Source organism: Triturus cristatus, chromosome 8 (genome assembly GCF_964204655.1).
Source record: "Triturus cristatus chromosome 8, aTriCri1.1, whole genome shotgun sequence".
In the NCBI taxonomy this organism is placed as follows: domain Eukaryota; kingdom Metazoa; phylum Chordata; class Amphibia; order Caudata; family Salamandridae; genus Triturus; species Triturus cristatus.
In genome coordinates this window covers 254,995,604-255,009,633 of record NC_140591.1, presented here as the reverse complement: position 1 = coordinate 255,009,633, position 14,030 = coordinate 254,995,604, and positions in this window count along the sequence as shown.

Here is a 14,030-nt window from a genome sequence, read left to right as displayed (position 1 = left end):
TAGTAACTTGCAGTTTATGAATACCCAAAAAAAAGTAAACTTACACAAAAGTGTAAGTTTAACTTTGTGAATCAGGCCCTAAGTAAGTTAATTATTGGGAGATGTAAAGTCAAAATGGCATTATGTTTTTAGAATAGCACCAATTAAACATTGTTGCTCCTTGTAGGTCAGTCAAACAGCTTGATATTTGATGATACATATGTGATCACCTACTCTAGCCTACATTATAGTGATATAGCAAGTCACTGAGGAGTTCCATGGCCATATAAAGGAAAGGGGCCAAAGGCCAAAATCCTTTATGAAGTCATGGATCTTCTAGGTGATTTGCAGTGGCCTTTAAAAATAGGGATAGGGTGTTTTATTTCTAATAATTCATTGCCACGCCATCACTCTTTCCACAAATCACTTACATCTGTGAGGTCTTGCTCTTTAATATGAAAGAAAAAGCATGGTTACAGACATGGCAACTTTAAACTTAAACTTAAAACCATAAACCTGAGGATAAAGTAGTGTATAAGTTGGCTCTGAAATCTTATTATACCCAGGTCCTGGATGCCAAGAAATGCTGTCTAGAGAATCAAATCATAACTTCCAACAATATGCGAAAGGAGATTTTTAATATCGTGAAACTGTTCATAGCCCTTAAGGTGGCAATTAAAGTTTTTCCACACTCTATGAATTGGACTGGCCTGCTAGCATCATTTTTCCATGAAAAGATTGTGGCTATTCAGAAATCCTTTTCGAAGGGGCCTCTGGGTGACCAAGCACTTCGGTTTGCTCCAGTGAGGAAACGCTCCACCGGGAAATCACACACATTACTACAGATACCTTTTCTGCAGCCTGAGACATCACTTGTTATCTTGAAGGATTTAAAGTCCGGCTCGCCCGCAGACTCGTGTCCTGCTGAACTGCTGGCCTCTGTGGCCGCGACCATTAACCCTTAAAGCTATCCTGGCTGAAGAGGGGTGAAACCCCGAAACCGGTCCTAGGATGCTTTGTTCCAGTCCAGGGAGGACCTGACTTGGCAGTTCGGGCTGGACTGTTCCCATGAGGCACAGGCTCGAGACTGATTTGCATATGGCCAGGTTCAAACTGGAATGGCATGGTGAGCAAATAAACGATGGATTTAGGCACAGATATCTGTACTGGGGTGAATGCATGACATTGTTTTGCATTCTGTCCATCAACTGTTGTTTTTGCATTTGTCACCCCGAGTGGGACGGGTATGCTCAGACGTGAGTCCCGTGTTATCCATGCCACTGGAATCAAGCTATCCTGGCTGAAGAGGGGTGAAACCCCGAAACCGGTCCTAGGATGCTTGGTCCGGTCCAGAGAGGACCTGGCTTGGCAGTTTGGGCTGGACTGTTCCCATGAGGCACAGGGTCAAGACTGATTTGCATATGGCTGGGTTCAAACTGGAATGGCATGGTGAGCAAAAAAACGATGGATTTAGGCCCAGATCTCTGTACTGGGGTGAATGTATGACATTGTTCTGCATTCTGTCCGTCAACTGTTGTTTTAACATTCTGTATTTGGACATCCCTGTTCATCTCCTCCAGTGCCTCCAAGTGGTTCAGAATGCTGCGGTCAGACTGGTCCTTATGATCAAGCCCAGGACTCACATGCCCCTGCACCTAAAGGCATTAAACTGGCTTCTTATTAGAAAAAGGATCAAATTTAAGGCCCTGGTACTGTTCTTTAAAGCCCTTCAGGGTCATGGCGCTTGTTACCTCAGGACAAGAGTTAATCACTACTTGCCAGCCAGAACCCTAAGGTCATCCTCTATGGGCTTGGCCTGTGCCCCGAAAATACGCCTAGCCTTGTCTAGAGGGAAGATCTTTCAGGCTCTTCGGAGCTCAAGCCTGGAACCGACTCCAGGCCTCTCTCAGGTCTACGGCTGACTTGGCAACGTTTAAGAAACTCGGTTTTTCAAAGGCTAGGGGGGGGCAGGCTGTCACATTAGGCTGAGATTAGCAGCGCCGGGACACTTGCTGAGGAGTCGTGCACTTTACAAATGTGCATCATTCATTTGAAGTGGAATCTGTAGTGTGAAATTAAACACGCTAAAAGCAGTTAGTAATTTGTTAGAAAATGTAGAAACCTATAAAGAGATTCTACCTCTCCTGTACTGCAGTACAGCATGGAAAACATAGACATGTTATCAGAAATATCTCCCTTCTGCTGATCACTGTTAATTTTGGAAAAGCAGATAAGTAATCAGTTCTAGCTTTCATTGTTTAAAATGCAACTGTAATTATGCTCTAATACCTGTCTTTTGGCCTTGACAGTTTGCTCTGACAAAAGGCATTATGACATCACAACTCAACTGTAATAAGGTTAATACAGCTGATCTGCTAAAACATTTTGTTATTACAGATGATTAGAGACGTCACAACTCAACTGTAATACGGAAAGTAGATATGGGTTTTTATACAGAGATTGCAGGCTCACTGTATTATAAAATATCAATTACCAATAATATGAGCAAACTTTTCTGCATTCCTATGAACCAACCATTTTTTAGATTCCTAAGCAAGATCACTATTTGACATAGTAGTCAGATAGGTTTCCTGCCAAACACAGATCCACGAACCAAATTTTCACATTACAGACTTTTATCAGCAAACATGTAGAGAACAGACCAGAGGTACAGCATTATTTTGCATTACTGATATCTGAAAAACATTTCATTCAATCTGGCACCCAAGGCTAAACATCAAGTTAGTTCAAGCTGGAATAGGGGGGAGGTGCATGACATAATAACATATATGTATGCCTCAATGAGCTGCAAGACAAAGGTAAACCACAGGCATGCTAAAACCTCTTAATTGGAATGGGAAGCCAGACAATGCGACCTCAGTCCAACCTATGCTCAGTCTTTACATTGAGAGAGCGTCACTAGTGTTAAGATTTGTAGGGGTGCACCATATTCACTGTTAGCCAGCACCCGTATATATCCAAGAGTGTTTAGAATCATCATAGAAATATATTCGTCGATATAGAGATGTAGAAATGTAATCAAGCCTCGAAAGAAATAGTGGCCATCAGTTATTATGAAATGTATTTGTATTACGTTTTAATGTTTAAGTTCTGCAATGATGCGATGTATTAAGCAATTGCAGATCATGTTAAAAAGTTAGAATGTAGGTTGCTCACGTATAAGTATGCTGAAATAATGATTGTAATGCGTTTTATTTTACAAGGCCTAATTGTCTATGTAAGGGAGAAGGCCTTTTCGTTCCTTATTTTAGCTTTGCTTATTAGGCTGACAGGGCTTTTAGTAAAGCTTAAATTGCAGTGAAATGTAGAACTTCATGATGTGTGGGTTTTTCCATTTCCTGTTTTATTGCAGGTGCAAGGACATTTAGCTCGTTAAGTTAGAATAAGTCTTTGTTGAAGGAATCGAGACAGAAGGAGTAGACCGGAGGGGAGTGAATTGGAATGTGAGATCGCAACTCCTGGTACGGAAGGGACCTGGGACCCAAGGTCGAATAAATGAACAAAGAAAGATGAAAAAGTCTGGATGGAAAATCACAGAAGGAAGACCTTCTTGAAGGGGTGTGCTGAAGGGCGTGTAGCAAATTTTTGGGGTTTCGTATTAGGGACAGTGCCCCGTGGTTTGAGCAGACGAGACTTAGGAGGGAGGCTAGAAGGAGCACCATAGATCGAGCTCTCATTAAGTGAAGACTTCTAAGGAAGTTTCACTGCTGACACCTTTTACGCTTTGTTCACCTGAAAGGGAATGTTATGTAGGGATGTCACTTTAGAATAGAGTAGGGACAGAAATGCTTTAATTCATGACTTTGAAATTTGACATCACGATTGCCATTTTGTACCTGATGCTTTTAGAAGCTGTAATCCTTTTTATCTTTAGTCGAATGCGGATACTTCGTAGAGTAGCATTTGTGTTAGTTCCCATTTATCTTTTGTGCCTTGTATTGAGGTGCCTATATATTCAGATGTTTTTGCTGATAATAAAAGGTCAACTTCCCAGACTTTGAGTCATCCTTTACGAGTAATGTCAAGTTGCGGTAAATACGTTCTGATAATTGTGTTTCTTCCCTCTACGCTATTAAGCAAGTAAAAAGATCCTGGCGACCCGAGTGGGTTCTTGTAGATAATTGGGCAGAAACGAGAATCCGGCTTTATCAGTTGGTAGCAGAAACGGATGGTTTACTTCTGGTAGCGAGGGAAGATTTAGACTAGGATAAGTGATCCTCGAGGCCCATAAATGTTAAGTGACGGTGAATCATCAGAAGGTGGGCAGCAGACGACCTGGCGGATGGACATTGATGGGGAGTAGCAGTGCGGCAGAAAGCAGCAGTTCGAGGAGTGAGTATGAATAGGATGCGATGTTGTAGATTGCGGTGTTGATTTGTGTGAGATGTCTTGCGGAGTTGGTGTGAATGTTGAGTGATTGTGAGATCAGGCTGTGAGCGCGCGCAGCCCAGGAAAGTCTTAGGCGATGAGAAGCTTAAGCGATTGGGTGTAGAATACACCCGTGGTAGATATTGTTGACCACCCGAAGGGGATCGTGAGGTACCATCGATCACCTGGACCAAGATAGGGGGAGCGAATGTGTGAGTGTATGACAACCTGACACTGGTCGTGGGTTGCTGTGTGTGGATTTGAGTATCTGTAACCTTTCAGAGGCGATCTGTCTGCCCGGGCGGGGACAGACAGTTGCCAACCGAGGTCGACAATTTCGAGAGACTGTGGACTGACAGTCAGAGGCTGTGGACGGACAGTCAGAGAAGTAACTTGTTTGGGACAAACAGCTATTTCAGTGTATGGATGGGACGAATGCAAGAGTACGAAGTGAGTTGAGAACAGGGAGAACGGCTGCGAGTGGGGAGAGAAGTGACGTCAAGAGGTGTCGCGCTGCGATAGGTTGGTTGGTGGGCGAGACGTTTTCATTGGTGGACAGTTACCAGGAAGTAAATAGAAAATTGTGCGCATTCAGAAGTTGGCCATTATGAAATGTTTTAAAGTTTTTCGAGAATTGTGCAGAGGTGATGAACATGTGGTCACTCGTGAGGGAGAAGAAGCCCCTCCCGAGGATACACCAGCACACTACATGGCAAGAAATGTGGGGTTGCATACTATAATCTGGCTCGAGAATTGGCACAAATTGACCCAAAGTGAAGGAGAGGTAGCTTTCCCGAGGTATGGCTCATTCAGGTTAGCAGTGTTGTATCATCTGAAGTCTGTGATGGCGGCGTTGCGATCTTTGCCAAGGCCAACACAATTTGAAGCATTACATGCGTGGATTAGAGCAGCGCATGATAAGACGAGGGATAGACACCAGCGAAGGATGAAAAAGTCAATCAGGGCTTTTCAGGATGCCAGATGGGATGCAGCAGAGAAAAGATGGAGAGTACAGGCAATAGAGGGACATAAACTGTACCCCTTGTTAGTACAATCTGACAACATAAAAGAAAAGTCGAACGAGGAGGAAGAGGACCGTGATACGGATGACAGCTTATTGGAAAGGTTGTTGTCTGAGAGACCACCTCCGTATAACCCGGAGGCCTCAGAGGGAAACGAGACAAAGGAAGAAGAGAGTAGGGGAGCACTACCCCGTTCAGAAGTAAGGGTGGAAGGAAAGATCTCAATAGGAACCGAGAAAACGAGGAATAAGTCTGTAACTAGCTTCGGGGTTGAAAGAGGTGTGAGGTTACCGGATGCTTTGAAAATACCGGTTATTATCGGACCTATTGAGTCGATGTATGAACTTGAGCCAGAGAAGGTGGAAAGCTCAGAGCAGTCAGAGGTAGGGGTGAGGAGTGTGGTCGAAGAAAGTGGGTCAGTGAGGAGAATGGAGCAGACTCCAAAGCCTGTAGAATGGAGTACGCAGCTGCCAGCTACAGCCGACTCCTCGGGAGGACAGGGAGAGTCGAGACCTGGTAGATCAAGGTCTTTAGCTGAGTCAAGATCAGACTTGAGAATGTGGACGCCACCAGTGAGAACCCAAAGTCAGGGCATGTTGCAAGCAGAGAGGGAACGAGGGACGGTTGTAAATCATTCTGTTCCCATGGGTATGTCAGGAGAGAGTAGGCCACAGGAACGAGAATGTGGGTACGACGAAAGAGATGGTGCAGGTTGTCGAGAAGTCCTGAGAGGAGCCCTGAGAGGAAGGATGCTGGATGTCGTAAGACTAAAGGCAGAATTGGACGAGATAATATGCAGAAATTTACCCCTTGAGAGAATTTTAATGTACGAACAGGATGAGTTACTCTTTGTAGCGAAGGATGTGACTCGCAAAGCGAGGACAGCACATGAGAAATTGTCAGAGCTGGCAAGGAGATATGGGGTGGATTTGTCGAAGACTAAAGCGTTGCAAGGAAATCACAGGTTACAGTACAGTGAGCAGAAATTGGAAGAGAAAAGAGTTATTGGATTGAGAACCCATGTCAAAGATCTAATCATAGCAATGAGGGCGTGGATTATGCTTGATAAATGGGAAGAAAGGTGGTCAAAGAAGAAAAGCTCCAGGGGTGTAGTGGGAGAGACGCCACCTCCGGGTGGAGGTATGACGGAGATAGGGAACTTCCCTTTATGGGAGGTACAGAATGGAGGGTACGTTCATGTACCTTAGAGCAGGGGTGATTTGGCTGCCTTTACGAATGATTTTCCCCGTTTGAGGGAAAAGCCTGTGGAGTGATATAAACAAGTTGATCGCTTTGCCAAAATTTCAAAAGTACTGTGGATTGATTTGAACACTTTGTTTGACATAGTGGTTCTGGGTGATCTGTGGTCGGCATGTAAAATTGCGGTTGAGTGGCCGGCCTCGGAGCCTGACAGGAATCCGATTACAAATGGTCCATCGCCGATAGTGATGAAAAAGTTCGAACAGGTAATCACATGGTTGAAGTCGAAAATCTCACCTCAGGACATTGACTGGGTGAAGATAGACAGGACAGTGCAAGAGCCTAAGGAGACAGTGCATGAGTTTTACAAGAGGCTTTTGCAAGCTTTTAAACAGTATAGTGGCTTGGATGCGTTGGATACCAAAGACATGGGACAGTTTGTTTCGAAATTTGTGTTGGGGTTGAGGCCAGAGGTTAGCCTCATGATACAGCAGCATTTGATTTGTTGGCAGAACAAGCCAGTGGATGAGATTCTACGGTATGCTAGATACTGTAGCGATGAGATAGAATCTAAGCACAGGAAATTGAAAGACAATTTGCTATTGGTACAGATGCAGACAGCCCAGGGACAGCCTACCGGGGGAACCTTGGGAAGAAGGCAGGGAAATTATCAAGGGGGAGCACAGAATGCCCAGGGACAGGGAAGGCCAAGGGGAGTAGACCCTAGGACAGGAATAGATGTGGAAATATTGAAAAAGACCACAGCTTGTCATCTTTGTCATCAGATTGGACACTGGAGACGCGAGTGCCCTTTGAACCCGTTGAACCAAATGCAGAAAGAAGGGGAGATAGCTCAGGTCCCTGTGGCAGAAACAGTCCCTACAGTGACGCGACCTAGGATGACAAAAGGTGGGACGGGTGCTCCGCAGGTGCAGGTTCCCCAACCGCCCAGGATTCCGAATATGCAGCAGGGAGCTCGGACCTATGTGCAAATGCCCCTGTTCGAAGTGAATGGGGAAGATGACCCAGATCTAGTGGCGAGACCCTGCTGGGAAAGAGAGGATGATTGTACGCTCGGAGCTGTCTTAGAAGTAGATCAGAAGGGGCCTTTTGTGGAAGCTGAGATTGATGGTCACCCTACGACCTTTTTGGTTGATACGGGAGCCACGCGATCGACTGTAAGATCTGCAGCGGTTCCGGACATACCCCTTTCTGGACAGATGATCCAAGTTATTGGTGTGGCAAATAAGAAACTGACAAGCCCACTGACGGAACCCATACCCATCAGGATAGGGAATTTCAGGGATCAACACCAGTTTGTGGTGTGCGATTCTAGCCCAGTCTGCTTGTTAGGAAGAGACCTATTGTGCAAGCTTAACTGTACTATCTACTGTACCCCGAAGGGAGTGGAAGTGCAGACGTGGGACGACGATGCGACCTTTAAGGTTGCGAATCAACATTGGTGTGTGGAAATGTATCCTGCGCTAACAGTGGACGAACTCCCATTCGACTTGAGGGAGTCCGTGTCAGTCGATGTATGGGACCTCAGTGGTGAGGAGATTGGACTAGTTAAAGGAGTAGATCCAGTGAAAATTCAGGTCAAACCAAATGCAGAATACCCGAGAACACCCCAGTATAAGTTATCCCCTGAAACTATTGAGGGAATTAGACCTGTAATCGAGTCTATGATTAAGCAGGGAATTTTGAGAGAGATCATGGGTAGCCCATGTAATTCGCCCATTATGGGATTACAGAAACCTAGCGGAAAATTCAGGATAGTGCAAGATTTGCGAAAAATCAACGAGATAGTTATCCCATGTTGTCCCGTGGTACCGAATCCATCTGTGATCCTGTTCCAAATCCCATGTGAAGCGGAATGGTTCACAGTGGTCGATCTGTGTCAAGACTTTTTCTCGATCCCTCTGCATGAGGAGAGCCAATTTCTTTTTGCATTTCGGCTGGAAAATGGTGTGTTAACATGGTGTCGTATCCCACAGGGATATACAGAGAGCCCGTCTATTTTCAATCAGATTTTGAAAAGGAACCTTGAAGGTCTGGTGCTTCCACAGGAGTCTGTCCTTGTGCAGTACATTGATGACCTGCTTGTGGCGTCAAAAACTGAAGACGCCTGCAGGATTGATACGGTAGCGTTGTTGAACTACTTGGAGGAGAATGGGCATAAGGTGTCTCTGAATAAATTACAGTACTGCTTGAGTGAAGTACAGTATTTGGGTCACCGGATTGAAAAAGGTAAAAGGAAGGTGTCATCAGATCGTATAGACGCTATCTTGAAGATGCCTGTTCCAACTACCCAGAGGGCAGTTCGAATGTTTTTGGGAATGGTTGGTTATTGTCGCCAATGGATCTCAAACTTTTCCTTTGAAGCGAAGCCCTTACAGCGGCTGACGCGCAAGGATGTGAGTGATCCGGTACCATGGGATGAAGACTGTCTAAGGTCCTTTTTGAGACTGAGAGAGGCCTTGTGTTGCGCCCCAGCTTTGGGGATGCCGGACTATAACAAGGCATTCGCACTATTCTGTTGCGAAAGGGAAGGTTGCGCATTGGCAGTGTTAACTCAAGTTCATGGGAATGTCCATAGACCAGTCGCCAATTTTTCGGCTACTTTAGATCCAGTAGCCTCTGCATTGCCCGGATGTCTCAGATCCGTTGCTGCAACAGGTGTCAGTATCGAAAGATGTGAGAGCATTGTAATGGGTCACCCGCTTACTGTGCATGTACCACATTCTGTAGAGCTTTTGATGACCAGGACTAAAACACAGCAGCACCTCACGAACAATAGGTTGACGCGTTATGAACAAGTCATCCTTGCAGCAGAGAATGTAACCTTGAAGAGGTGTTCTGTTTTTAATCCTGCCACATTGTTACCTACCCCAAATGTAGATGATGAAGATTGTGAGGATCATGATTGTCTCGATGGGACTGAATTGTGCACCAAACCTAGACCTGACATTGTCGATGAACCACTTCCAGAGTCAGACGAAATCTTCTTTGTGGACGGTTCATGTTTGAGAGACAGTGCTGGTCAGTTGAGAGCAGTGTTTGCTGTATGTACTGTGGTAAATATTCAAATTACCTGTACTATTTTTATGCGGTAAAGTCTAGTAAGAATAACTCAGTTAAAATAAGAGGCAGAATCCGTGGTATTAGAGGTTCTGAAAAGGGTTTTATTCCTTACAAAGGAATCATAGTTCGAACTAGGCAATCTTATTCCATCACCACGAAGGTTCAGGAAGGGATAGACAATACATTATTGACAAGTAAATATATATATATGAAAATCATTGCATTAAGACAGATGCAGGAGGCGTGACAGCTGATAATACAGATAAGAATACACATACGTAATGAAAATAGGCGTAAATACAGGCGTATACTAGAAACGTCATTTAAAATGATGTCACAAGTGGGTGGATCCATAAGAGAATCCTGCAGTGTCAGCAGAAATATTTGGCAGAGATGCGCGCGCAGCCGCATGACGTGTGATTGACGTGCAACTAGAGGGTGAAGGGGAATTGACATTTAGCTCTACATGTGGAGACAAAAGTCTGGGGGGTCAGGTCAACCTAATCCCAAATCGTATCTAATATCTTTGTTTAAGGAACTGTGTTATCCAGAAGGAAAGGTTTCTCGGACGGAATCTATTCTATACTGACTGTAAGTGCATGTACAAGCGTCTATGTGTCTACATGAGATGCGAGGGGGCAGGAATCTTCCATGGTAACAGGGGCTATGAATTACTTGCATAAAGACAGCGAGGCCAAGCTCTTTGCTCGGTAGCTGGAAGGATGTTTACCTAAACTACTAGACAGGAATGCATTGGATGAGGAGCGGGGCAGATAACTTGAAGGCTGAATACAGTTTTTTGGCAGGCAACAGGCCGTGTCAGGCACCGTTAGCCGCGCAGGGAGTAGGACAAAGTTCATGGATACGGATGCAGGTCCAGGCTGGAGCATTTCAGAGGCAGAAGCAGGAAAAGGCTTGATGACAGAATTCAGGGCCTACTCGCCTGAACTGTAAAACTAGAAAAGTGAACCATATAAAGTTGGTGGCCAATCATACTTAGGAATGGAATATTTGACCCATTCATGGCGGATCTGAAAGAAGATATGTTGACGTTGGACGCACATGTATTTGCATCTTCATAGCTGGAACTGGAGGGAACATACATGTACTTGTAGCATGTACATGGAGCCGTTGGGGTCTAAGATAGGGGACACAATTGACCATAAAAATTCATATTTCCTCATTCCCTCCTTGTCCCCTACGGACCCTTATGAAATATCCATCTTCATCAATCCATCAATCTGTTCATATAGCATCATTTGTTCTTCTTTCTTCTTCCGGGATCTTGAGTGAAAAGTCGAAAGCGGGATACACGATGTGGCACACAGACCACAAATCGCTGGCCCACATTGTAGACACAAGCAGCAACTGAATAGAATGAGAAAGCCAATACCTAGGAAAGATAGGATTCTCCATCCCCAGGCTGACAACACGCTCCAGAACCAACCGGACCAAGTCCAGGTGCCTGGATTCTGGTGTATCTGGCTTACGATCTTATGAAGTCGAGTTATGGCTTTATATACTGACGGCGCGTTTTCTGGTATGAAAACACAGCAACTTGATCCGATGACCCTACAAGCTCCGCCCCTATCGGCCAGGATGACGTCAAGGACAAGACGATTTTGAAGAACAACAATCCGCATCGCAGACTGTTCCTCTGTTAAGTTGCCTAAGGCGGAAGTAGTTTCATTCACTACTGCTTCAAGGGTTCTAGTTAATCTACGTATCAACTTACTATTAGTGACTGTACCTATGTAGGGAAAGAAACCTTTATTGAAATCTGTGTATTGCTCCCATGCTGTTTCGGTGTAGTCGACAATCGGGAGATCTCTCTGCTGTCTATTGTGTACTAAATGGGTAGTACGCATATTTTTTTAGCTGTTTCTGTCTATTTCTCTCTCTATTTTGGTCTAGAGAATACATGTCAGAGACAAATTCAACCGATTCACCTTGGAGAGGACTTAAACAATCAAATTGTCTGACTTGCTAGACCTTAGATTCAGTTTATAGTCTTCTTGTTTTTTCAACCAGGGGAAGTTTTGAGTCAGTCTGTGAGGGAATGCAGGGCTGATGATTTAAGTCGGATGATAGTCCATGACATTTTTTGATATGGCTCGAGTGCAACCACCCTTTACGTCCCTCAATCTTCACAGCTGTCCTCGTGGTTAATAAGACGAGTTTAGGCGACTGCCAGCGAGGCTCCAGCGGGTTCCTTCTGTCGAAGTTCCTGATCAGTACCAGGTCTCCCGGCACCAAGTCATGGGGCTTCACCTCAGTGTTATCGGGAAAAGCTGCAGCTACCTGTGAACGACAAGATTGTAGTGCAGACATCAAGGAAGCCAGATAATCTGTCAGCATATTACAATCAACATCAGTTATTTTACGGGGTATAGGCGTCCCCCACATATTTGGTGGTCTACCGAAGATCACCTCATAAGGGGATAGCCCTGTTCGAGAGTGTGCTACCATTCTCATGTAAAAGAGCGCAACTGGTAAAGCTACTATCCAGTCAACACCTTTCTCTCTACATACTTTGGACAGTCTAATTTTCAAAGTTTGATTATGCCGCTCCACGAGACCTGCTGCCTCGGGATGTCGGACACAGTGGAATTTCCATTGATAGCCTAACAAAAGTGAAACATGTTTCATTAGCTCGGATGAGAACGGTTGGCCATTATCTGAGTACACGACACGGGGCAAACCGTACCGTGGGAAGAATTCTCGAACTAACTGTTTGGCAGTAGTCGGGGCAGTGTAATCTGAGACGGGATACGCCTCTGTCCATCGGGAAAGAGCGCATACAACTACGAGGACATATTTGAATCCTCGACATCATTCCATCTGGATATAATCCATCTGGAGGACTTCAAAAGGGTGATCGGGGGGTTGAAATCCACCCTGGTCTACAGGTACGCTTTTTCCTGGATTGAACTGACAACAAATCATACAGGTACGTACTTTCTGTTTAGCTGCTGCTCGCAAGTGTTTATTGAACCAAATGTGTTGAATGCTGTCTAACATAGCTTTCTCTCCTAGGTGCGCTGGACTATGTGTTGTGTTAATGATGACTTGAACCAGTGAGTCGGGGAGAAACCATATAGATTTTCCCTTCGTCATCCATCCTTGATCCGTTTGGATCCCTCCTAATTCAGTCCATTTCTTTATTTCTTCTGGTGTAGCATGTGTCTGTATGTCAATTACATCAAGGGCAGGATCCTTAACTGTCATGCAGTGTGTTGGTGTCGGAACTATTGTCTTTGTCGTGTCAGTTGTATGAGTCTGATTCTGAGCAGTCTGTTTAGCTGTTCTGTCAGCTAGGTCGTTACCCTGAGAAATAATGTCAGTCACTTTTGTATGGGCTTTACACTTCATAATCGATATTGCAGTCGGCAGATGTATTGCATCTAACAGAGCTTGAATAAGGGGACCGTGCTGGATGTGGGCACCGTGAGAAGTTAAATAACCTCTCTCTCGCCAAAGTACGCCGAAGTCATGGACGACTCCGAATGCATAACGTGAATCTGTGTATATGTTGACTTTCTTATTTTTGGCTTGAATACAGGCTTGTGTCAGAGCGATGAGCTCTGCTGCTTGAGCTGACAAGGTATCTATACAATTTGTTTCAATAACTTCAGTGTCTGTTGTGACTGCATAAGCGGCCACTAACTCTCCCGTACTTGTTCTCATGCATGAACCATCTACATACAATGTCAGGTCTGGATCTGATAATGGAATATCTGTCAAGTCTTGTCTGGGTTTCGTCGTAATAGTAATGACTTCAATACAATCATGTGCCAATGGGTCTGTTCCACTTACTGGCAAAAGTGTGGCAGGATTTAATGTACTACAACGTCTGATTTCTATGTGTGGCTGGAACAATGTTAATTTATAACCCGTCAGTCTTGCTATGGTCAAGTGTTGTGTTTGGGTCCGGTTCAAGAGAACCTCTACTGCATGTGGTACTTGTACTGTCAATTGATGTCCTAACACTATGGCATCGCTTTGTCGGATTGCTAAAGCTGTTGCTGCGACTGATTTCAGGCACGCAGGAATCTAATGTACTGGAAAAATAAGCACATGGCTTATGTGATCCTGCTTGTTCCTGCGTGAGTACTGACAAAGCAGTACCTTCTCGTTCTGTAACAAAAAGTGTAAAACGTTTGCTGTAACATGGTGTTGCTAAAACAGGTGCTTGACATAAAGCTTTCTTTAAGCTTTCAAAAGCTTGCGTATGTTCCTGAGTCCAAGGGAGGACAGTTGATGTCGCTGCCTCCTGTGTTGTCAACTGAATGAGTGGTTTCGCTAGAAATGCATATTGAGGGATCCACTGCCTACAGTACGAAGTGAGGCCTATGA